Source organism: Chelonus insularis, unplaced genomic scaffold, assembly GCF_013357705.1.
Source record: "Chelonus insularis isolate UGA/USDA-ARS -01 unplaced genomic scaffold, ASM1335770v1 contig_406_pilon, whole genome shotgun sequence".
Classification (NCBI taxonomy): domain Eukaryota; kingdom Metazoa; phylum Arthropoda; class Insecta; order Hymenoptera; family Braconidae; genus Chelonus; species Chelonus insularis.
In genome coordinates, this window is record NW_023276563.1 from 784,841 (window position 1) to 810,843 (window position 26,003).

Here is a 26,003-nt window from a genome sequence, read left to right on the forward strand (position 1 = left end):
ATTTGTAGCAAGATTAAATTTAGCTATTCATCTTCTCTATGGAAAGAAATTTTTTTCTAGAGAAAGAAAATGGTCTGACTGATTGACTGTTTAAATCTATATTCACAAGCAAAATGGGTAAAAGAACGTGGAGTTCAGAGTAACATCTTCATCATTAAAGATGTAAATTGATGGTCTCAAGAATATAATATTCTTTTTATAATTTTCTAGCTTCATCTTTTTGTTTGAAACCTTAGTTTACCGAAACCAAAGAAAAACGCTTATTGAAAAAATAATTTATTTTATAATTTTCAAAAACTGACTATAAAATTGAAATATGAACTATTAAATTGTCAAGTTTTCATTTATTTACTTACAGAAGATTCTTTAAATTCTTTACGGATTCCCGTTTGCATATGAATGTTTTCTTCATAAATTAGATTTATTTGTCATTCTATTATTCTTTTTCCTCATGAAGAAATATCTTGATTACATGTAATGACTCTTAGTAATCATTTATTAGATATTAATTACCTGGAAACAAAGGATAATTGAGTTTTTTTACTTTCACAGATTTTGTTTAATTAATAGCGAAAACAAAATTGCTTGTAGCAATTACAATTTTAATCACTATAAGTGTGATTGAAATTGGAAAAAAGTACTGTAATGAAGTTTCTATTCTTTAAGTAAGAGTTAAGTTAATTGTGAGTATTTCTTTTACATTAATGAATTGAGCAGAAAACTTTCAAAAATAATTTTAAGCAGAAGCTATGAGATATTATCAAAATAAAGATAAAACTAAATTACCATTTATCTTGAAGATATTAAACAGAGAAGACGTTTCGTAATAAATTCTACAGATGAAGATATTATTATGAGGAACGATATCAGATTTCTGAAAATTTGAATTGGTTTCGCAGCTTTAATATATAAAGAAAAGACAATTAAATAGGATTCTCAAATGTCTTCTTATTTGTCTTCTGAACGATCTGTCGTATTCTATTATTTTCATCTTGTCTTCTACAAGAACTGATTCATTTCATTCATTTTCAACCATCCGACATTTATATTAGTTTCAGCTACAAAATCTTCTACATTCTTCCTTTTTCTGATGATAATCAATCTTTTTTCGAAAGACATTTCGTTGAACTGATTTTGAATATTCTAGGTAAGAAACTTCACTTTTCAATTGTTTCAAGAAGTTAAATTTATGAATTTTTTATTGAAAATCATGTTGCAATTTATTGTTAGTATTTTTACGACCAATATATTTCTATCAGATCAAAGACATGATTCAGTGAAGCGGACTATTTTACGACTTCCTCTTGTGATGACTTGTGAACATTTATATGTCTCAAGAGATCCATTCAAACAGTACAAAATTATTTCTTTTCTTCAGTATATTTTTTTTTCTTCTTCTTGATTGAATGCAAATTGAATTTATTATCAAATAGTGAAATCAGTAAATTGTCCGTTCTAAGTCCCGGACATTACGCTCATTCAAACTTTGATGTAAATGGTTTAAAACCAGTCAAGTTGACTTGTGTCCAACATGGATCGACTTGGCTACATACCCCTTTAGTTCTCAGAACATACGGTCGTGATTTCGGTAGGTTGGTAACGCCCGATCCCAAAGCTGTCAGGGGTAGCTGAACAAGCGGCGACATTGAGAAGAGAAACTGCGGAAGCCTAAAATTCAAGTCACGTGTTAGCTAACCAACGCTGCCGTTCTCTATCCAAACCCTGGAGCTATTTCACCCTCTATTCACGTGTTCTTGGTTTCTCTCTCATTGCTTCTTCTGCTTCTGTCTGTCTCGTGTTCTCGTTATCATTGTTACCTCTCTTTGTTTCTGTACATACACTCCAACAATCCCAGGATAAGTGGACTTTGCCACCTATATGCTGGTGTTCATATACTTGAGACACAAACCCTCGCTGCTGTTGTGTTGACACTCTGCCTGTGCAATTATTGTTACCCTTTGAAGGCAAAAATTACTAAATCTGTTTTGCAATAAAGTGTTAATAGTTAGTACTAATTATCAGCTTTTGATTTTTCACTATTCTAATTAAATTGGTTTGGCTAATTAATATGAATTGTCTTGTCATTTATTCAATCATTCAATTGTAAATAGAGCAATTTAATTTCGATTGAAGTTGAATTATTTCACTATTTAATCCAATTAAATTGATTTGTAAAATTTCACTGTATTGCTTTAATATCAATACGTTACATTTTTGGAAATAATAACAGGGGATCAAGATAATATATATGATGTATTTCAGTAAAAAAGTATATATACCTTTCAAGTTATTCTACTGCTAGAACTTTTCTTTGTCTTCTGAGAATGAGATCGTTTTGTGAGAATATATATAATAACTTTCTGTTTTATATTGGCTTCGTGATAAAAACGAACCTTGATGGCTTAATCTTCGAGAAATCGTGACTCCAACATTGTCGATCTCCAGAGACTATTGTCACTAACAATTTTTATCTTTTCTCTAATTTTATAAAAAACTTTCTTGAAATCGTAAAGAGGTTATCCAGTAATTAAAAATCACTATCAGACTTCATTTTTGCAAAAAAAAAAATTCCTCTCTCCCAGTTTTAATAAAATTGATTCACTTAGCTTTATCTCTCTACTTATCGTGCACTTGTAGAAAAATTAATGTCTTAAATTGAACCTCAAGGACCAGTAGAAATTTACCATTTTTAGTCTACGTTGTTGATGGTATATAAACGAAGAAGTTTTCATAGCCTTCTTTTTTTACCTGATCCAATTGGAATATCTTGAAAAAATTTATGTATTTCATTCAAATATAATCGATAAAGTTACTTTTATTTAAACTGTCCAAAGACTATTTTATCTATGGAACAATTTTATCGTATGATCTCATTATGTAAACCATCTTCGCGTAATACATGCTACCAACTTCTCGTTTTTCAATACATACTACCAACTTCTCGTTCGCTATTCCCATGCGATCATTTTCATTGGCGAATACATATTAGAATACTATTTTCATACGATCGACTTTGCTATCCAATAATGTAACTCATTTATTCGAGCTTAGATTCTTGCTTCTGTTTCTCATTAATTTGTTTACAAATATTTCTTATGAAAATCTCTTACAAGAGTTATAGTTATTCAACTTAAAGTCCTGATGTGTTTATTGACCTCGATCTAAGCGAAACCAAAACAAAAGAACAAAGGTAACGAATGAAGGAGAGGGGAGTGGGGATAAATGCCGAGTGAGTTTGTAACCGTTGGTTCTGAATGTTAGTGAGTACAAGCTTTTATTGAAACTGTGTAGATTGTCTTTTCTCGCGGTCTTCTTGTGGATTTTTGTTTTACTCACTAGTTCGTATACCCGTTGAAGTAACATGATCAACAAAACACGTTTGATAGAACAATAAAAGAAAAGAAATACGAAGTGAAGTGAAACGAATTGAAGTGAAAAGGCGATAATGAAGTTTAAGAACAAAGGAACCATCATTACTGTGCACTAAAAGCTTGGAAGAAGTAAATTAATCGATTGTTGTGTCCAATACGTGAGTATTTTTTAACTACATTTTTATTGTTAAAAGATTGTATTTATTGTAATTGTGTTAATATTTGATATTTTTATTTTCGTTCACAAGCTTTATAAACTCTAACTCACTTTTATGTCCATCAATTTTTAACCTAAAATTTTTTTTGTAATTTCGGAGTAATAAGTTGATGGTCTTTTTTACCATTAATTGTATTTAGTAGCATCATTAAATTGAGTTATTCTTTTAGTGTTAGTACTGTGTCTTTTGTTTGAAGCTTCGTAGAAAATTTTGAAAATTTAATAGATTGACGTAGTTATCGGTTTACATTCAGAATGAACCGAATACAATAAGATAGCAAATAGGTATTTGATATTCTATCCGTATTACAAATGTTTATAAAACCATAAATAATATTTTAATTTAAACGTGAGTATTAGTCAATCTTGCGTAAAAAAATTTGACAATGCATCAGTAACTTTTACCAATTCTCCTATGCGTAAAATAACAAAAATAACGGAAAAATTCTATTGAAAATAAAGGTTTATGAAAATGGATTAGTTTGCAATTTATGAATAAATGGTTTTATACTGAGCAGTTATTACTATAGGTATTTGGCAGGCATATTTTTATTATATAAAAGCTTAACTTGGAGAGAATATATATAAATATGTGATTTTTATTGACTGTTGTGTAAATTTAAAAAAGAGAACTTGAATATTATTGAATTGTTTATAGAAAAATGGCCAATGGTTTCCATAGAAAAATTTTATTTTACATTAACGTCACGTTTAGTTTTGTATTTTGCGATCGAGCAACCAAAGAATGAAAACCATATAAATTCAATTTATAGACGTTCTTGCTTGTTCAGATAAAATTGAATTACAAAGATATAGGTGGGGTTGAGTTCTTTAGAAGACTAAATTTTTCTTATCTAGTTTTTACATCGAACACTGAACACTATGAGTATTATTATAAATATTAAAAATAAATATAAAAATTTAACAAATCGAATATTCAAAATTGATTAGATTTTTTCAAACTCTTGGTTTATTTTAGAAAAGTTTTCTTGTCTACAGTTCAAATGGATTTTTGATTGTTTAACTTAAATTTTTTGTACAAATAAGAAGTGTTCCGGAATTTTATTGTTTGCAGTTGTCAAATTTTTTTACAGTAAATGTAATTACTCATTGAGTTTTTTTTTTATAGTGTAACTATAATTGCGTAAATATATTTTTATATTTTTATTTTTCAAAAAAGAAATTCTCAATTGATGATAAAGTCATGATATGTATCTTCAAATGGATATATGTTATCAATATTGTTTTAATAATGCATTTACTTGTTCTTATTTCTCTCAAACTATCGTTTTATCTCTTCTTTCCATTCTCACTAAAATTTTAGTGTTCGTATCTTCTCATCTTTTCTCTTTTTCACTTTTCGATCGATTCGAATTACATACTTTGGCTAAGGTGCTTGTGCATTTATTAAACAGGTTGCCAAGATTGAAATTTTTAATTTGAAAAACAATTCAGGTTTTATTATCTAAATTGGAAAGCTTAGTTTCTTCTTTTATTTTATTACTAGATTATATTTTTTTACTCTTTAAACGCATAGCAATACTAGTATTACTTAATATTGCAAAAAATTTAATTTCTTTACAAGGAACCTTCTTTTAAATTAATGATCAACATTTTTTCTTCTACTTAAACAATTGGCTTGATTAATTTTAAAAAATTAACATTAATTAATCTTTAACTGAACTCAAATTCATTGTTTGACGCTAAATAAATACTTTTCAATTCAATTAATTTTTTTATGCTAGAAGTATTGTAGAGCTTTGTACCAGTAATTAATCTTTACATTATTTCATCTAAGTCTATAAATAAAAATGGAAATTCAATTAAAAAAAATTTTCTCCAACTTCACAATTGAAAAAAAAAGAAATTGCATTTAAAGTGTAAACGTCAGCATGTAATAATTTTTTCTATCGTTAATATACACGAAAGGAGTCAAAGAAGAGGTAAAAATCGAAAAAGAACAAAAAATGAATAACTAACGTGAATTCGATAAGTAAAGAGATCCATACGTCATCCACTGAAACATTCACACTACATCGAATTCGTAGAGATTAAAGTCTGATATATTTGGAGTAGGTTAGTGTTTATAACATTTATCAAGGTTGTGCGTGAAAGAAAGTAGAATAACCATAGCTTTATGATTACGATAATATTTAACCGGATGTAAATAACGACTGTACGGATAAGGTTTATTTATATTTTTTTTCTATCCCATCTTGATTTATTCATAACAATGCATTCATGGGTAGATCTTAAGTCTGTCTTACTGACATATTGACCAAATAGTCAGTTGAAAGCTCCATAATTTAATGATCGTTTACGGTCATTAATAATACAGCTGTTAGTCGCAGAAATTTGAATAACTGCATGGGCAATTTTTCATGTACGCCCACAGGCCAAGTTGTAAGTACTTTACATTTTCTCTTCCATTTCTGATAAATCTCGAGTTTGAAAGTTGAGTTATATAAAAGAAAATTTATGGTAATTATCATCATAGTATTTTTCTATTTATTGAAGAGTATGTTATTACTATTTACTTTATAATTATTTGAATAAATAAATTTTAAACAATTATTAAGTAAATTGTAGTTTAAATATTATTTGATAAATATTCAGTTATATCCAAGTGGTCTCTTTTTAGTTTGGACTTTGGTATTTACATGAGAACAACACATGAATTATAAACTCAAAATTCAATGCAAGATAAATAGAAAATGAAAACTGGCTTTTTTATGAATAATAAATGATTAATATTTGTTAATTTATTAGTATGTTAATTTTAATTTATGCTCTTTGGATACTATTTTATTGATTAATAATAGATTAGTAAATTTTAATTAAAATTTAGTGTAGCAAATAATCTATTAATTAACTTTTTAATTAATATAATATATTAGTAATGATTTTAATGAAAAATAACAAATAATAATTTTTTTTTGAATGTTCACTGTGAGTATGGAATATTTTATGAAAGATATTTATTGTATTATTTTGGAGTAAAACATACGACGCAATTAATTCAGATGATAATGAGGTTCAATGAAACGATCTGAAATTTCAAATTATTCAGCAAAAATATCAAGTTAACGTTATAATGAGTTAAATTGCTCTGAAGATGCGGAAATGTCTCTAGAGATATGTGAGGATAATTTACAAACGTAGGTGTGTCAAACTACTCAAATGATATTCATCTTACCAACTTGAATAGTGTTAGAGTTAAAGTTTAAGCTTTTTACCAATTATACAACGCGAAAGTTTTACCCAGAGGAATTTCTATTTAATTATAAGTAATTAAGCGAATTAGCTTGGAAACCACAAGAAATAATAGCTCATTTTATTGTACGACGTGAAACATTTTATTAGTGAGTTTATGAAGAATTATTAAAGCATTTTTAAATGTTAAATATGAGTGACAACACTTGTCGACTTTAAGTCGTAAGTTTTCATCACTTTACAACGAGCCAAGTGAACGTGCTCTTCTCACGATTTTTAGTTGCAATGTGTCAGTTTTAGAATATTTCTTTCTGTCTTAATGTCTTGAGTTGTCTTGTGGTTTTAACTTTTTTACCATTAATTTTTGAAGTGAAGGAATGAAAACAGACGAATAAAAGCGACTTAACATTTATCTGAATATAAAATATTTTGAGATTTTTTTAAGAAAGAAAAAAATACGTAGTGATGAGTTCAACAACCCGATCTTTTTTTAATGATTTAGAACATCATTTGTCGCAAAATATAAATGAAGAAAAAAAATAAGTGTTTCTCCGTCAGAAAGAGAAGAGGAAAAATAAACTGGAAGTTTTCTAAAGTATTGAATGTTCATTTATTTTTTTTTTTTATAGAATCGCAAATGAGATAAGTTAACAGTAAATTTTAATAAATTAAATTTCAAGAAGATGGTGAAAAACATTGTAAAAAAAATATTCGATTGCATTTTTTATATTCTCATAGATTTTCCACTTCAGGAATGATGTGTCATTTACAAATAAAGTTATTTTTTTCCCCTTACAAATTATTCACTGAAGAACTAGACATTCCACTATTTACAGTATATTTTTCGAGGACCTCTATAAAATACCACACTATAAATTTCATCTTCATTATTTTTTCAAAAAAAAAGGAAAAAAAAACAAAAAAAGGGAAAATACAAAATGTCCTTTCACAATTCTAGAACCAGAACTTCTCTTGAATAAAAACATCTTAATTTAGTTAATTTTTTTTTAAAGCAATTTTTTTACAAAAGTAAAATATTTAATACAAAAGAACCTTTTTTTTAAATACATAAAAAATAAGCAAAAATAATCACCAAGAAAATAAAAAATAATTTTGAAACAGATTATTTTAAAACTAAGTACTTATGTTAATTTAAGCTTCACACAAAAAAGCAAATTTCCTTTATAAAATTATAACTTCTACTCAAGTATTAAAATAAGCGCGAAAATAAGTTAAGAAATTTTCAATAAGCTTAAATAATCGGATGAAAAAATTTCTAGACCACTTTCGTCAAAGTAATGTTAAAAAAAAACAGAAAAGAACACAATCTATCAAATACCTACCACTTCCCTGTAATCTATTATTACACAATATATATCTTCAATCTTCATCTTACTTTTCCTTCGAGCTCTTCTTTTATTATCAAAAGTGCAAAAAAAACGTACTACCAGGTAGAAAGTAGTGTTGACACAATTGCATTATGGAAAATGTTATGGAAACGTATGCAGTAATGCATTCTGACCAAAGTTACCGAGTAGATATGCATAAATGTATTATACAGTGCAGTGGTGGTTGTGGAAGGTGTTTGCGATAGAGAAATGCGACGAAATAAGGGAAAGATAAAGAGAAAGGTGAGTAAAAGGAAATTCATAATATAGAGAAAGGTGTTAGAAGTGACATAGGTTCCTATGCGATGTACATAACACCCCGGAAAATTACACTCCGTGATCTCTGACAGGTTGGCTTGTTCCTAGTACCATGTTTCCGTACTGTAGATTTTGAGACCGAGTCGTTGACTCGAAACAACAGACGACGACGACCCTTGTAATGTCATCGTAGTAAAGCTACAAATATCCGGAAACGCATGTGCGTGTGTGTCGTATAAGTGTGTGTTTGTATTAAATATAACACTCGAGTATTTGTGAGAGCTTGCATTAGTGAATACGAAACACGTACGTCCGAGATATTTATAGACGTATGTACATGTGACGTAGGGAAAGAGTGTTTCCATGTGCAGCTTTCAAAAGGTATCATAGAACCGAGTGGGTTTGCTTCAGCAAAGGGTGAGAGAATATCGGCCATGTCCTCTCACCGTTGCATCCGGACAAGCAACTCGTTTCGTCTCTTCCAGCCCAACGCTTTTGACATTGCGGCTCAACGACGACGAATTAATCGCACTTGTACACGACACTATGAATTAACTGTATCTTGATTCAAATTCTGAATTGGTTTATCTCCCATTTTTTTTTACGTAGGATTTTCGTAGGATTTTTTTTATATTGATTTTCGATATTATTGAGCATAAAGAGCTCGAGGAAATTAGAGATACTCAGAAAGTAATGCAGCAGTGAATATTTTAATAGCATTTGTCGATTCACTTCTATTGTTTTAATCATTTTTTTTTGGAGGAAAAATGTTTTTGAAGAAGGGAAATGGTTGAGGAGATGTAGATTTGTTGTAATATGTGATGTAAATATGTTAGATCAGAAAACAGTAGATTTTTTACAGAAAAATTTACTAATAGGAAAAATCAATTCGAAGAAAAAGTTGATATTTATCGTTCATTGGGAAGATAATAAATTTATTAGATAGGCAATGAATAATTAGTTGTTAATGATCTAAGAAAAAAACTTCTAAGAAAATAATTACTTCTATGAAGCATTGATACATAAATCAGGCACACCTGGTCTAGCTCAATTGCAAGCTACAGCCTTATCATTTTTCTGTTGGAGATTATAGTCTGCTATTTACACTTTGATGTTGATTAAAAAAGAAATGGAGTATTTTAGGTCAGTTTTCTCATTAAAAAAATCATGAGACTTGATAAAGTAGGATTGAATTATGATCACTTCGACATTAACAGTTCCAAATATTTATTATTGTCTCCAACAAATATTTTTACCTTCAAAAAAAGTGATGAATTTTTTTTCTCATATTTGTATAGTAAACAAAATTTTTCTTGACATGAAAGAAATATTTCAAGTATTTTATTATACCATATGACAGTTGAAAATTCATAAAAGATACAGATCACACAAAGTATTTTAATATTACCTCAAAAATGTTGCAAGTGGAAAAAATTCTTCACGAAATAAAAATTCCCATATAAATATTTGTATTATATACACGCATGTACGCATAGCAGGAAAATAAATGAACTTAGAGGCTCTACGGTTAAAGCTTTGTTAGCATTCAAGTGTCACATGCAAGTTTCATTTGCATGTATGAACACTACCCTATATATATATATCCATCATCAAGAGTATACAGCTGCTTTGACTACCTGTCATTTACATCTCCTTTGAAAAGAAAGACACTATGTTCATTTAAAGACTAGACTATGCAAGGAGAAAAGGCATTGCTCAGAGATTTGCTTCTGGCGAAGAGGAATTTAGAAATTTGGAATTAAAAATAGAGATAAAACAAAAGATCATAGAATATAAATTCTATAGAACAGTTGAATAATGTTAATATTTTGTTCCTTTTAAAAACAAACAATAAAAAAATAGCCAGTTCATTTTATTCTCTAAACTTCCATCAGCAAAAATAAATTAGTAACATATTTTTCAAAAGAATCCATGGTCAAGCTCAACTTATCACAACTCGTAGAATATTTGTAAATTTGAAATAATTATTTTTAAAATACAATCTGAATTTTTCAGAGAATGTTATTCCATTCATGCTTACATTCCAGAAATGTATTATAGTTTTTTTATTATTTACATTTGAATATTTTCAATGTTATTATTATTAGTTCATTGTATTATTTTTAATCAACGACTACATTATTCCATAAATAATTTAACAATTGTCGACTTCAATTACTCGAATTATATACCGTACATAGTATATTTTTGAATGTCAGCATGATAATTATTTTGTACAACACAATAATCATGAATAGTATTGTTATATTGATGTTGGGATTAATTTTTAAAATATTGTAGCAGTTCAACAGATATCAATAATAGAGAAAAACGAGTTGTTTAAATGATAAAAATGACATTGCACAAGCGGTATTGGATTGTTTCGAATATTATTTAAATTAAGTATTGAATGTTTGCATCAATGACGATACTCTGGGAATTATGGAATTTGATTGGTAATCAAATATTTATTCAAATTAATTACTATTAAAATTGATATGGTATCATTGTAAACCACAATCAATGATTTATTATAACAGCCGTTTTTTAATTAATTTTTTATTTTTATTTTTTCAATTAACTTGAAGATATTAATCAACAAAGTATAGATAAGATTATGAGATTAGTAACCTGTTGATTTTAATTTGAACTCGATTTGGCAAATTTCAGTAAATCTATTATTCAGATGACCCATTGAAGGTTAAGTATGCCAATTATTCAACACTGGTTTAATAAAGTTAACTTGAACAATTTGATTTTCACCTTAACCTTAAAAAATATTTCAATAATTCACTTTTATAATTTTTTTCTTTGCAATTAACAATTGGCTATATAATGATCCGATTAAATTCATTGAAAGAAATCTTGTTTTGTCTTGAATTCATTTTAATAAAGTTTTTTTCAACATTATTTGTGGAGAGTGATAGAGTAATAAATTAAGGACGAATAGAATTTTGAAAATATTAAGGGATTAATTAGCTTATTTTTTCTAATTTTATCACAAACTGTTGGTGACCGATAAAAAATTTCGCATCAGCATTCTCTAAACTAGAGAAAACGAGCTTTCGAAATGCTTTTTGGCTTATCAAGATGTGATTATTTTTTACAAAAATATAGCTTCCAAAAATCTCGGGAATTTTTTGTTCTACTAAATTTTTTCAAATGCAAATCCTAGCGTATTATTTTATCTCTAAAAGATTTCAAGCTTTAGACTTATTTTTTCCCTATAAAAATTTCTATTTTACAAATAAAATAAAAATTAAGCAAAGCCATTAATTTTTTACTTTTATAAATCTGACTGGATCTTTTTTAATTTTTTTCCAATCAAAAACTAATCATCCTTCAAATCATTGATCTTCAGAATGTCCATCAATTTTCATAGAAATGATTTCCTGTATTTTTGTTTGTTACAGTATATCGTCCAATATTTATCTCTATTTTTTGGTTAATAAATAATTAGCCACTTTTTATAGTAGCAAAAAATATTGTTAGCCGCATAGAGGCCGTGTCAAAGTGAATTATTTGACTCTGGTCAATAGTTCAATTTCAGTGGTATGAAATAAACGGCCGAGCAAGCCATTCTAGCCGTGACAATCGGCATATTTGGAAAGGCTTCCTCTTCACTGATCGTCATTACAGTCTCCATGTCATTCAGGAATTCGCAATTTACTGTGTTCGGGTTGACAGATGATAGGGGTACCCTCATGTCATCATCTACATAGCATTACGCGGTGATGATCAGTTATATGGTGGTCCACAATGAATATTAGAGCATCAAAAATCCATTCATTTCAAGCTGTTTGACATGAAATTAACGTTGGTTAATTTTATTTAAATAGTGAGAGAAAATAATTAATTAGCCGACGGATTTTCGGAAGCGTGAAATAAACATAAATTAATAGTCTGTCGAAATATCATGTTAGTGTGAAATTTCGAGGTAATTGAGATATCCCTGGGGAAGAAGTCAAGTTAGAGGGTGTGTATTGCGTCTGTACCATTGTGTATCCATTGACAATCGGGTATAATCGTAAGCTACGTTCCCCTTGAGGCAGTAAACCGAATACCTATAGTGAGACCTCGAACTGTTATGGACGCATTTGCGTTGTGGTGAACGTATATTCAAGTCCTGACAGATTTCGCTATTGCATACTGACAGGCTCATAACATATTTGGTGTAACAGTTCTGCGTTCAGAGATCCTCATTAGCATTCATGCACTCTAAGTCAGTGTCCTGGAAATATTAAAGCCTAATTCATATAAGACTGATGTACGTAAAGTGTTTTGATTAATTACTACATGTAATTGCTCTCTGGAGGAAGCACGCCGTTAATCTCCAGAGTGGGAAAAATTTCAGATGGTCCAAAAGGGGTCAACTAGGGTTAAATGAACATTTCCTTCATTATTTTCATTCACCATCTGAAATATTTCCATTCAAAACATTTTATTATTTAGTAGAAAGTAATCTAGCTAGTCAATATTTACTTATGAGTTTTTTTTTTTCTTTCTTCTTACATCATATAATCGATAAAAATTATACTTGGCTTCAGTAAAATATTTCATCAATCAACTGAGTATAAAAAAAAAAAAATACCTATTATTTTACCTGCAGGTTTGTTTCCATAAAAAATATAATCAAATTTCATTGAAAACAATTGTTTCATAGATTTTGTGAATTTTTCAAATTAATCAATCAATTTCTTTACAGCTTGCTGATAATTGAAGTCGTATGTTATTTAAAATTCAATTCATTTTTTACTGTTAACGATATTAAACAGTAATCAGTTGAAATAAAATTGCGGTTAAAAACTTTTTATGCTGAACATTACTGATGAATATATCAATTATTTAATTGAAAACACGTTCGGATAAATTTGTTTTGATAGAGAAAATTTCTAGTAATGTTTTATCAATTAATCAATCTTTCGTTATAGTAAAAAATTTGTTTTTATAAGAATCGACATTTATTATTATATCAAATATCTAGTATTGAACCGAGAATTTAGTCGTTATTAATAAATTGTAAAATATTCACTCGTAGCAGACGATTCAGGTTATTGAAATTAAATAATGTCTTTCATAAATGTGCCTATTTGAATAAAAAATTTTTTTAATTATTTAAAACTGAAAGAGTTGACGTATTTTTAAACATCACTTAAATTATTATCGTACATAAATATTTGCATGAAATAACTCATTTATTTTTCAATATTTCTCCATTCTACGAAAATTAAACAATATAATCGGATTTTTATATTATGAATGATCTTTGCTTCCGTTTATTTAAATATTTATAAAAAAAAATAAGTTATTGACTTAAATTTTAATAATTGATCAAACTTTAGTATGCTGTTGAAACACTAAAAAATTCATTTCTTGATTTAAAATTTATTTTTAATCCTATTTTCATAAATAAGATGAGAAATGTCTTTTCTGGTATTCAAAATAAGATTATTTATAAAAAAAAAAAAATGTTCTACCTGTCATCACATCCTATTCTGAATTTATGTCATGATGATGTATGTTCCATTAACAAGTTTATCTCTTCATAATACGCAGTATCTATAGTGTCGTCATAGCAATCACTGAGCAAATAGAGGATACTAGAAACTCTCGGTCTGATGTTACTATTCCTATAAATCCTGGAAGCTGGTCTAGAGACCATTCAATTTCGGCAAATTTCGTACAAGCCCCGAGTGGATCTACAATGACCGGACAAAGTCCATATATCAATGCTATTTTTCAAACTTTCATTCTTCTGTAACTTTCATTTTAATTAATCAATTGTTTAATTATTGTTCTCCAATGAAACACTTACTCTATTTAATTGGAAGAAAATCCACTTGTCAATGAGCCGCACTTGAGAATGCTTTAATTGTAAATTGGCTTTTTAATTACCATTCAAGAATGATAATAGTAAAGTAGTTAATGATTATCGATGTATTATTATCGTCTAGTAATTAGATTGATATCTTTTGGAATAGTTAAAATGAAGATTTAATTAAGAGATAATGATAAAACTGCATTACCTGAACTCATTGTCAATAAAAACTTGATATTTAAATTATATAAATTTATCTTGTTCGTATACACTTTAATTTGTCAGCTAATTTGAATATTGAAAACGTAAAAGACTAAAAAAGAGATAAAACCAAAAAAAAGGCTGCATTTCATAGAGAAATTTGAATAAATAAATATGAATTCGTGGAAAATAGTGCAATAGAAAAAAATTGTTCGAGTTCAATCTGCTTAAAAGCATTCAATAATACCAATCTGATGGTGGTTAAGAATTTGATAAATGCTTTTGATCAAAAATAATATATTTTATAAATCAAAACCTTTTTTTATCAACTTGCTTTGATTATTGGGATTCTTTCCAACTTTTAATTTGATTTCATTCTCTAATTTTGTCTTCAAATCTGTCAAATGAATAATTAAAATAAGTATCAATCTCCTTTAATAATTTTGTTCATCAATTTCTAATGTTTAGAGAAGAAACTTTTCTAATAAAATATTGATTCTAGGATACAGTTGTCTATCACATGATTATTACATCAAGTGTGAAAATGGAGAAACTTGTATTTATTTATCACAAATGCAATATTAGCTTTGATAATAAAAAAGTCAATGTTTATTTTTATTTGAATAGCAATACTCCTAGGTTTCTTTAACTTTCTTGTCGAATAACAAATTTATTCTATCGAACACAAATATAGATGGAACCAAACATATAGCTCTAGGTTTAAAAAATTCAATTACATTAAACTATCGAGCCAACAAAAAAATACCATGATAAATATTAAAACCAAAATTTCATGGATTTTAGATATATAACCATATAGTTTGATAATCAGTTAATCAAATAGAAATTAGTCATTCATTGATAAGAAGTTAGTTAGTTGTAAATATCAATCTTGATTTCGAATGCAAGTTTGTTGGGAAGTTCAAAAGCTACAAGAGAATCGATAAATTTTCTGGCAGAATAGTGTTTGAAACATCTAAAGAAATTCCTCAAATTCCAAGAGTGCTTGGAATTTTGTGAATGTCTCCATACGAAAGAATTGTTTGTTTTATTGATAGAGATGTCACTGTTTCTTTTATTCTCTTTTCGATTCTTTTCCACACGTATGTTTCTGTACGAAGAGACAATTGAAAGTGAACCTCAGTTCATTCTTATTTGTTATTTTATAGAGCTTGTTTTTAAAATATATTTTTCTTTATTTTTATAACATTTAAGTTTACAAAAAAAAAAACAAGTTTACTTAACAAAATAAATAATTGTTCTTATAATTTAAAACTAATAGTAGAAGTCTAATAAATTAGTTTTAAAATTATTTAGATAGTTATTTATTATATTTAGAAGTTTTTGTTGTTTAGATCAATAATAGTGTCATTCTTAATCAGAATCACTGTGCTAGTGTCATGTCACTGTCAAGGGCTTGTGACATTAGTGTAATATTAGTGTAATAGGATTTAGTATGAAATTGTTCATGATTTAGAAAATAAATGAAGTTAATTTTAACACTAACACTTGATTAGGCTGTACACGATTGCACTTTTGAGGGCAAAGAAGATGTTAGGATTGATTACTAAAAGTCAACTATATTATTACAAGTGTTTGAAACCGAATTCTAATCTAACATATGAGTTTACATTCAAAGGAACTCGACAACGTGTTTAGTTTCATAAAGCTCGGAAAACATTTTCTAACTCAGAATCTCAACATAATACTACTTTGCTTGGTTCACTAATGCCTCTGTCCTTTCAAAGGGTAACTTGGCTTTATTTCGAAGAGAAATATCTGTAATTCGCACACGTTGAACTCTGTGTTATATAAGCTAGGATCACACTGAGAATTCTATATTATCAACTCTATAAATTACAAAATAAATACTAAAAAACTTTAATGAATGAGGGTCATGTTCTACTTGGAATATATACTAAAGACATTCATGAAAATTATTAGGTCATTTAAATATTATTAAAATTCTCTGATGATAATAATAATGATAACACAGTAACATGATAATGACAATTAATGCAAGCTAATAATCATATTAATACTGTTTAGTCAATTTTTGACCTAACTTTTAGAAAATATAATACATTGAAGTGTTTATGATGTCTTAAGTGTAAAGATATTTATACTTCTCCAACATATGCACAAATATTTGCTGATGCTTTGCACCAGTCTAAGTCTAATAAATCAACAAAATGTAATTATTCATCAAGAAAAAAGAGGGTCTGCAACACTACAGTTGTGTTATAAGAACAAGATACCTTGTTTTGTTGCTATACCAAAGACCTTTCCGTCCTGAATGTAATATTATTTATTGGTATAAAATATGAATATTCAAGAGAAGATGATTTTTAGTTTATAAATAATATTATTTATGGATCAGTAAAATACAATTTAATTCTAACTTTATATCAGAAATATTTTGTTTTATTAAGTTATTTCAGATTGAATATTTTTTTTGTATTAAACAACAAAGTTTTCAACTATTAACTTATTACCTAAAGGCTTAAATTATTTTTTGTTGCCAGATATAATGCGATCATAAGTTACTTAAGTCAATTAATAATAAAAGTTGGCTTGATTTCGTTGATAAAAGTTAATTGGATATAGAAGTTGGAGATAATTATTGGTAACTCTTCAAAAAAATTTCATTACAGTATGTGATTCTTTTAAGTAAGAATAATTAATTGAAGTGGAATTAGAAAGAGGGCAATAAATTAGAAGCAGTAGATCAATAATTATTTGATTCCATTAAAAATAATTAAGTTAATCAGTAATTCAAAAAATTGACTTCTCGTGATGATTAAAATGAGGAAAAATATGATTTGCTTAAAAGTCTTTTTTTTTTTTTATTAAAGTTCTCCAATCTCATGCTCAAAGGATTATAATATCAATCCTGACTTATATTACTTAAGTTACAAGAAAATTGCAGGTAAAGTAGCTAAATACCTAGGAATTTAATTAATTTTAATCACTCACAGTAAGCTTTTTCTTCGTTAGTATCAAATTAAAACAAAAAAAAAGTAAATCAGCTTTATATTATTTAGTTACTCTTGTCTGACATAATTTAATTTGTATCACTGAATTTTGTTAAATCACTCACAACTCTACAATTATTTCATCTTTCTTATTAAAATCGATATCATTACATTTATCATCTTTTTTCCATCAACTTCTTCTTTAAAAAAATAAACAAATTGTTTAAAATTAAAAAGTCCTTTATCCTAATTTTTTTTAATAATCACTGAAAACATGATGTAAGTAAAAACCCTATGACGTTGAAATTACAACATTATTTGTAAGTGGGTCTAATGGTTGAAAGAGATTGATGTGATGAAGCTGTGGAGCGGAAAGCACTGAAGAAGTAGTGGTGGTGGTGGTATGAGGATGTATCATCTTTTAAAGAGTGTGATCAAGACAGAAGCAAACGATTGACTTGGCTGGGGCACTTTTTCCTATATGGTTTTAGGAAGAGGACGATCATTTCTCTGATCTCCGGGCCAGTGGTTTGGAAGTACCGGTATGTCGCGATCGCTTCTGCCATTCGCACGAGTAGCGCTTTTGCGCTTCATTTATGCCCTTTCGACTCACTCAACCCTGACTTTTTTTTACCGCCATTTTCTATCTTTCGCTCTGATTGACATCCAAGTCATTGATGGCATTGGGATTGAGCAATAAAAAAGACAATGTAATAATAAAAACGTTAAAAGGGACGTTCATTCAAAGAAAGAAATTAGATCGTGTTTTATATTCCATGACATATTTTTCTTTTTTTTTGAAATCAATTCTTTTGTGTTTGATAAATAAAAAGCAATAAAGATGTTGTAAATGTAATTAACAACAAGATATAATTAGCGTAATGCGATTTACTCGTTAGATGAAAAAAGTCAAATCGACTCTTGCTTCAAGTGCTACAAGATAAACGTAATACATATCGCATTCATCTTTAAAGACCACTCTCAACTTATGTATGCATGTATGAAAAAAGACTTACGGTTAACGAGCGGATCGCATTTAAAGTCGACATCACGAACGACAGAAATTACGTAGACTTGTCACGCGACGACGAGTTTCCGGGATAATCGACGCCCTTACTGCAATTACCCTTTATTCTGGCCACCGTTACTCTTCCTCATAAATCCTATTGCATTGGGAAAAAATTGAAATTATGACGCAATCGTTATCCTCAATTATTCATGTCAAAAATATGTGATCTATCATGGCTGATTGTGATGAAGCTTTTTAACCGAAATTGAGGTTTTTAGCTCTTCTATTTGAGCAAATAGGCTATTTAATATCAGATTAAAATTGAAGTCCATTTGGATATAAATGAAAAGAATAAAATATAAGTGGTTGGAAATAGGTAGATCGATTTTTTAAATTATTATTTCATTCTGGTTTATAAAAAATAGACATTAAAAGCAGCTCTTAATATTAGGTTAATATTTTTTTTAAATAAAAGTTTGATGAAGTATTTTATAGTGAATTTTTAAAAATGATTCGACTTGTGTCATTAAAATAAAATTCTCACTACTTCAAACTCATTGACTATGTCATCTTTAACTTCTTCACGTATTTTTAATTGAATATCTAGTTGTTTACTATCCTCGAAAATTTTTAATTAAATGAGTTTTTTAGTTACATTTAAAGTTTTTTTTACTCATTTGTTCCATTACATAGTTTATTTTTCGAAAGTTCGAATTTCTCGTTCATCAAAGTTAAATACAGATTAATATTTTTTACTCTTTATCCTTTATCTAACAACTTTTCTCAATTTTACACTATATAACCCAGGTGTTAAATAATAACTACAACTTTAAATTGGTCTTTTTTGTTCATTTTTTTTTAATTCTTAAACTTTTTAATTTTTTGAGCTCATTAATCTTGTGATCAATTTCCTTCTGCTGAGATCAGTATTTTCGTTTGCCAAATTTCCTAGTCTTTCATTTTTTTCATACTCTTTTTTCTTTAATATTCCTGTAGCTGTGGACATGATGGAGAAACTCGAGCGATACTCTGGAAAGGTGATTTTTCATCATGAAAAAGTTCTTGTTGTAAATTACCAACGGTTTAGATAACGTCCGCTGGTGTTGGAGCCTCCTCTCCTATAGACCCAACCCCTCGGACCATCGTGTACTCAGTACATCATACCTCTCGCCTCTGTCAACCCGTTCCTCTCCATGCTTTTGCTACACTACCATAGTGCTCTATTTTACGCGATGAGACACTCCCACAATGTTCAAGAACCAGTGAAATAAAGAGATGCCGCTAAGTCGTACCTTCTTTTCTATTTTCACCCTTTTGTGTTCCCGTTAAATTTTCTGGGGATTTTTTTTTCTATCCTCATAGATTGGATGATAGAACAAGGACAAAAAATAGATGAAAAATGGTAACATTACTCTGACTTATTGTACGGTTCAATTTTACAAATAAAATTACTTCCATATGGTTTTATTTTTGAAAAAAGATCCGCATGAGTATTTTGCGTTGTCATTGGATTAGAAACTGCAATCTAATCTTCAAGGATTTTATTTGGGTGTTAGTAGAGGATTTAATCGATCAAATCTCGTTGATGGGAAATATTCATCATGAGGACAAAAAATTTGTAAAAAGAGAATGAGGTTGTTATGGTGAATAAAAAGAATAAAGGTTTCATTAGATTAACTTTGGGTTAATAGGAACTCGGGTTCCTATTAGAGATATAATGGCAAATCTAACTACATATTCTAATATCTATCAATAATTATAAAAATAAAATGAATTCTCGATTCAATACACATTGTTTATAATCATTTGTTAAGAAAAACTTTCATTAATTTAATTAAACCATATTTTATTCTTCCATTTTACTTTTTATATTATTAAATCCCTCAATTCTTATCACTGACAGTCGTTATCATCAAATAATGTACTTTTTATTTACTTCAATGAAACTAATCGATTTTATTGAGAGTAATTAGAGTTGAAGTTTATCATAATTGTTGAATCTCAGACAATTATTGTAACTTATAATTGTGTGTCAGAATGGAACAATAATGATTTTTATATAAAAAAAAAAATTGATTGGATCATAATTATAACAAACAGATAAATGACAAAAAGCGAAAATTATCCATTAGAATATAACACAGTATTTTTCAACAATTCTACTAAAACTATTGTGGTTGAATTTCAAAGCCACACCGGAATTATGGGATTTAATTCCCTGGACCCTAGAGGCTGCGGTATCTTCAAGTAAACACCGCAACTATGTACAGGAGAGTAGTCGGCATAACAAGTTGGTGCAGTGCGTTCGTATCGAGCAAGCCTGAGTACATGAACCATTAACTTTGTCTACAATGAGTACTAGAGGCGTGTGATAAAATTTACTCTTGAATATATTCATTGTCAAACATTTTTTATAACATCCTTTATTTTTTATAATTTATTCATGCAAATGATTGAATGAAAAATAAAAAATATACGTGAAAGAGATGTTAAATAAAATGTAAAAATAAGTTGAAACAGGATATAAATGATTTTAGGATGTAAAATCAGAAGAGATCATATATCAGCGTCGTTGACTTGACAAGTTAAATGAATGGATCGAGCTGCTTAGCCACTATTGTAGCAATTTGCGGGCGTGCCGCACGTGGAGTTCATTCGCGTGTTTCGATGTGTATATAACACGCATGTAGATAAATGCCCATTTATGAATCCTTTCTGTATTTTCTAACTCACACCCTTTTTCTCTAGTAAACTTGCTCATTTATTATTTAAATAACCCATTTGAAGCATGACTCTTAATTGATATTATCAAATCAATTTATAGTCTTGAGATGAATTAACTATTTGCTTTGTAATCTTCAATTATAATATTAATCCACTTGAGTGATGCAAAGTTAAAAATAAAAACACTTGTTCTATTTAAAGATCAAGGACCAGGTATGCTTCAATACCTGTTGTATACTCCATCGTTAGAGTCATTCAATAAAATTTTAAAAAAACATGCATTAAACATTGTCAAACATGTTTTTAGATTATTGTTGATGGTTTATGTTTTTAGAATAAAACAGAAATTTAGTGAAAATGGAGTTTGGCTATTTGGTATTGAAAAATGAGTGTATTTATATTATTTATGTTGATTTTATTTTTCCGTTTTATCTCTAATGCTTACTCTAGAAAGTGGGATTTAAATAAATGATAGAAGCAACCAACCTACGTTAACGTGTATAGATATTTATTAGAATTAGAACAAATAGTAGTGCTTATAACTTTTCTCATTTATATGTTTCTTATGTCACTCAAGACATACTCACTTATTCTTTCTTCTATGGGCTTCCTTATATTTCGAGCAGACATGTTATTTTTATCTTTGAGTATCAAGTAACAATCGAAATCAATATTTATCAAAATTAGTTGATTCTAATTATTGGAGTAATTTGTATCAGCAGATGATGTTGATAAGTAGGTGAAAATCATTGTTAATAGGAAAAGACTAATGAACAAAAATAAGATTTTTTAAGCAATAACTTTAGTTTAAAATTAAATGAATGATTAAATATGAGAGAATAAATTCTTTTTTAAATATACGTTACAATCCAAAGTTGCAGTCTTATTAAATTAAAATATACTAAATTAAAAATAAAATTTAATTCATAAAGTTAAGAAAGCTTTCATTGAACAAAAAAAAAGAAAGAAATTCAATCCTTTTTAAGTTGTCTTTTTTTTATTAAAGCTTTCCAAGACATTTACATGAATACGAGAAAATGTAGAAAATAAAAACTTCAAATTGTATTTTTAACTTGCATATCATTAATACAAGTATGGAGACACAATTATTCTAATTTTAAAACTTCTAGAACTGTTAGACGTCAAGTGTCTTAACATAAAAAATTATTAATATAAAAAAAACTTAACAAGCTCAAATAATAATAACAATAAAGAGTTGAGTTGATAGCTAAACTATTGTTGGCAAATTGTTGAAGAATGAATCATTATTGAATAAAAATGAATCAAATTACTTAATCTATATAAAAATATTGAAAAAATATATTTTTCGTTAGATTGGCATAACTGATAAGATTGAATATGCCATTCAACTATACATTCGATTACAAAAAAAATACTGACATTTACAAATCCACTGGCTGAAAATAGGCTTGGGGTTAAAGTTATGTAAATGCTACATCACTTACTGAGGCTAACACATAAATATATAAGGCATATCCTACGAGGTTTACATTGATATTCACCCTTTAAGTAACTTTCCTATGTATATATAGGAACTTTACTTATTCCTTTCTGTATATCTTCTTACTATCAAAACTTCAGTGCTTAAACATTGTCTACTCCTCGCTATACATTTATAGAAATTGACAAAAAAAAAAGTCCATCACATCGAACTCGATGAATAGAATGTATTAGTATCTATGTGAATTTACATTTTATATAACTTTTCTGCATATCGACATCTCAATATGTTACTGGTCTCGTCAAATATGCTAACTGTTGAAACTTTATTATTGAAGTGGACTTTATAAACAAAAAAAAAACTAGAATCATAAAATGTGCAAATATTTTTATAATCTTTCTAGGTTTGGTGATGTGTAATGAATATTTATACGAATGAGTAGCATAAATAATTTTTATCTTTTGTTGTTTAATGCAAATTGTGATAGAAAAAATGTTTATAAGGTTAAATTATATGCATGGTTTTATTTTTTTTCAGTTAAAGTCCTACAGAGAATAACATTTATAAAGTTTTTAAATTACTATATACGTGCAATATTTGTAAAAATATTAAAGTCAGAGTGATATTAGCATTTTCGTGTGTTCGAAAGAGATATTGTCTTTTCCTATATTGTTTTATATCTCACTCCACATTCTACCTCTTTCATTCCTTATCAACAGTGAAATAATATCTATTTATGATGCTGAATTCCTGCTTCCGTTATTGTTTTTACTTTCAAACTTCACTCTGTGTAATTTTGTAAGTAAAAATATAAATTAATTTTTGAGTAACAAAGTAACATAATACTGTCAAATGTAAACCAACTATTGAAGTGTTACCAAAATGCCACAATTTTCAAACTACTAGTGAATTACATAGATTTGTTAATGATGCAAAAGTTTTTGTAGATAAAAGAAATTTTTATTTTTTATTACAGAAAAATACAGTTAAAGCATATTTTAATGATACAATTCTATTGTAAAGGATAAAAAACATTTTCAACATATATTTTTTAGTTATCGAGATACCTTATTCGTTTAGTTAAAAAATAAATAATAAAAATACCACATTTTATTCCTCTCTAATTTGAAGACTTTTCATATACAAAAAAAATATACTGTTCGTTATTGAATAAGCTTTTCTATTATTTTCCAAACTAATTGAACAATATTTATACAAAATTTTCCAATAAATATTCATTTATAATAAAACTGACATGATAGCTCATTTTATAGGAAGATGTATCTTTAGTTGAAAATAATTATGCACATATTTAGTATCAGGCTGAAAAAGGGATAGTGCTGGGTAGGGATTTTTAGTTGCTAGTTACTGGTGTCAGTACATGGTGTATATACTATAATTGTACTGTAATTATAGCAATGAAATATGATCATGCATGTGAGCCTGATCACGTTTTCCTACGGCATACTGTAATGTTATTGAAATATTTAATAACAATGCTGAACTATCTTACTACTAGCATAGAGCTACTCATTGCATAAATAATTACTAAATGGTCCTAATTTTTTTTTTCTCTTTTAGGTTTGAATTTACTCCCTTTCAAGTGTCATATCAAGAAAAGTACTTCAAAAATTAAGTGGGCCATGTTCAGGACTCCAGAAAAGGGCTGGATTAAATTGACATTCGAGTGGGCCAGGAATGAACTACCACTTTTTTGCTACTTACTAGGGTTGCTGATTATAAAAGGTATTATCTCTTTTATAAATTCCTTCTTATAATTCATTTAAAAAATCCCAATACATTTAAAGGATTGTCTTGATTGTTTACTAATTAAAAAGCTGACTTTACAAAGACAAAATTTTTGTTTCTTGGAAGGATATGACAAAAGTCACAACTAAGTGGATGATATCAAGCAATGTTGACGAAGCTATTTAAAACATCATTAAAAAATAAACAAACGAAGTAAAAGTTGCTTCGTAAATAAAGATAATATTTGCTTTTTCAACTGCAAAAGTTCTTTTTTCATGTCGCTTACAGCGTTTTAAGAATTTATTTATGCTTGAAGAAAAGTTCTAAATCAATTATGTGAAACTTTAAACGAAATATGTACAAAGTTAAAGGTAATACCATGGAAACAGCTTTAATCGCATATTTGTCAATAAAAAAAAAGGAAAAAAAAAATAGAAATTACCAAACATTTTTATTATATTTTCGGTCCGCTATAAATGTAATATTTATTTGCTCAATAATTTCCCAAGAGGATAGCTTACAATTTCTCGATTGATATATTCTGTAGAACGAAATATTCCATTTCATCAGTATAATATTCCATCAATAGATATATATATATAAAATTAAAATTAAATTAAAATAATGTATGAATTCTATTTTCATAATATCATTAATTTACTATTCATTATTAACAATAATAGAAAATAATTGTTTTTTTCTATTAAGAATTGTTAGAGGTATTGATGAAATAACAAATAATTTTTTAATCACTTACCATTTTTAATTAGCGATGAACGCCTGTTAACTACAACAATTCCAGCATCTGAAAATACAATAAAACATCGTTTTATTCAATCTTTTATTTGATTAAATAACTTCTACATAATTAATTAATTAATTAATCCAATACTATACAATTGGTTCAATTAATTAGTTGATATATTTATTTACAGAAAAAATTTAACGTTTCCCTCAATTTCTGCCCTATCATAAAACCCTTAACTACCTCAACTCATCGCTTCCTAATTTAGGATCACCCCTATTGTTGATCTAAGCTCCTTTCTTCCCTTGGATGATAACAGATATTTTTAAAATCATTCAATTTTTTGGTTCATTAATAATGTATCTATTAGCAAGTTTTATTTTGGAAGAATGGAATTTTTCAAAAACTTTTTAGTTGGAATAATTATTTAAACACTATTGAACAAACTTAAATGAAAAAAATTCAAATTGATAAACTGTTTTTTATAGCTTCTACATATAAGAGAAATGTTAAAAAATATTTCCTAAACTTCGATAGAAGTTTCAATTTCTGATATTTCCCAGAAATGGAAAAATTATATTGATTCCCTCAGCTCTATGCTCTAGAGAGATTTTGTAAGAAACTTTTATAGTTCTCCGAGTCTTTTTTATCTTCGCACTATACGTTTATCCTACGGATGGAAGGTAAAGTTTTGGAATGCAAGTAATACTAATATAAAAAAAAATCAATATTAAAAAAAATAAAAAAGTAGTGATAGCAAGACTTCAAGATAGAACAATATTAAAAAGTTCCTGTTTTATGTATAACATATTATATTTTCGAAACAACTTAATTAATTTGCCAATGAATATTTAAAAAACAAGAGATCGAAAA

General features: G+C 27.7%; 1 protein-coding gene and 1 long non-coding RNA gene across 3 annotated transcripts in view; one reads left to right on the forward strand and one right to left on the reverse strand.

Moving 5' to 3' along the window:
- The window catches only part of LOC118069257 (zwei Ig domain protein zig-8-like), a 95,634-nt gene that overhangs the window by 30,192 nt on the left and 39,439 nt on the right, over nt 1-26,003 (reverse strand). For both annotated transcript variants that reach the window (XM_035087232.1, XM_035087233.1), the window contains one exon: nt 25,143-25,190. The gene's annotated coding sequence lies outside the window, so the exon portion shown is untranslated. The remainder of the gene's footprint in view (nt 1-25,142; nt 25,191-26,003) is intronic.
- The window catches only part of LOC118069258 (uncharacterized), a 79,792-nt gene continuing 57,062 nt past the window's right edge, over nt 3,274-26,003 (forward strand). Inside the window, exons 1-2 of the long non-coding RNA XR_004690598.1 lie at nt 3,274-3,529; nt 24,218-24,382. This is a non-coding gene — a long non-coding RNA (uncharacterized lncRNA). The remainder of the gene's footprint in view (nt 3,530-24,217; nt 24,383-26,003) is intronic.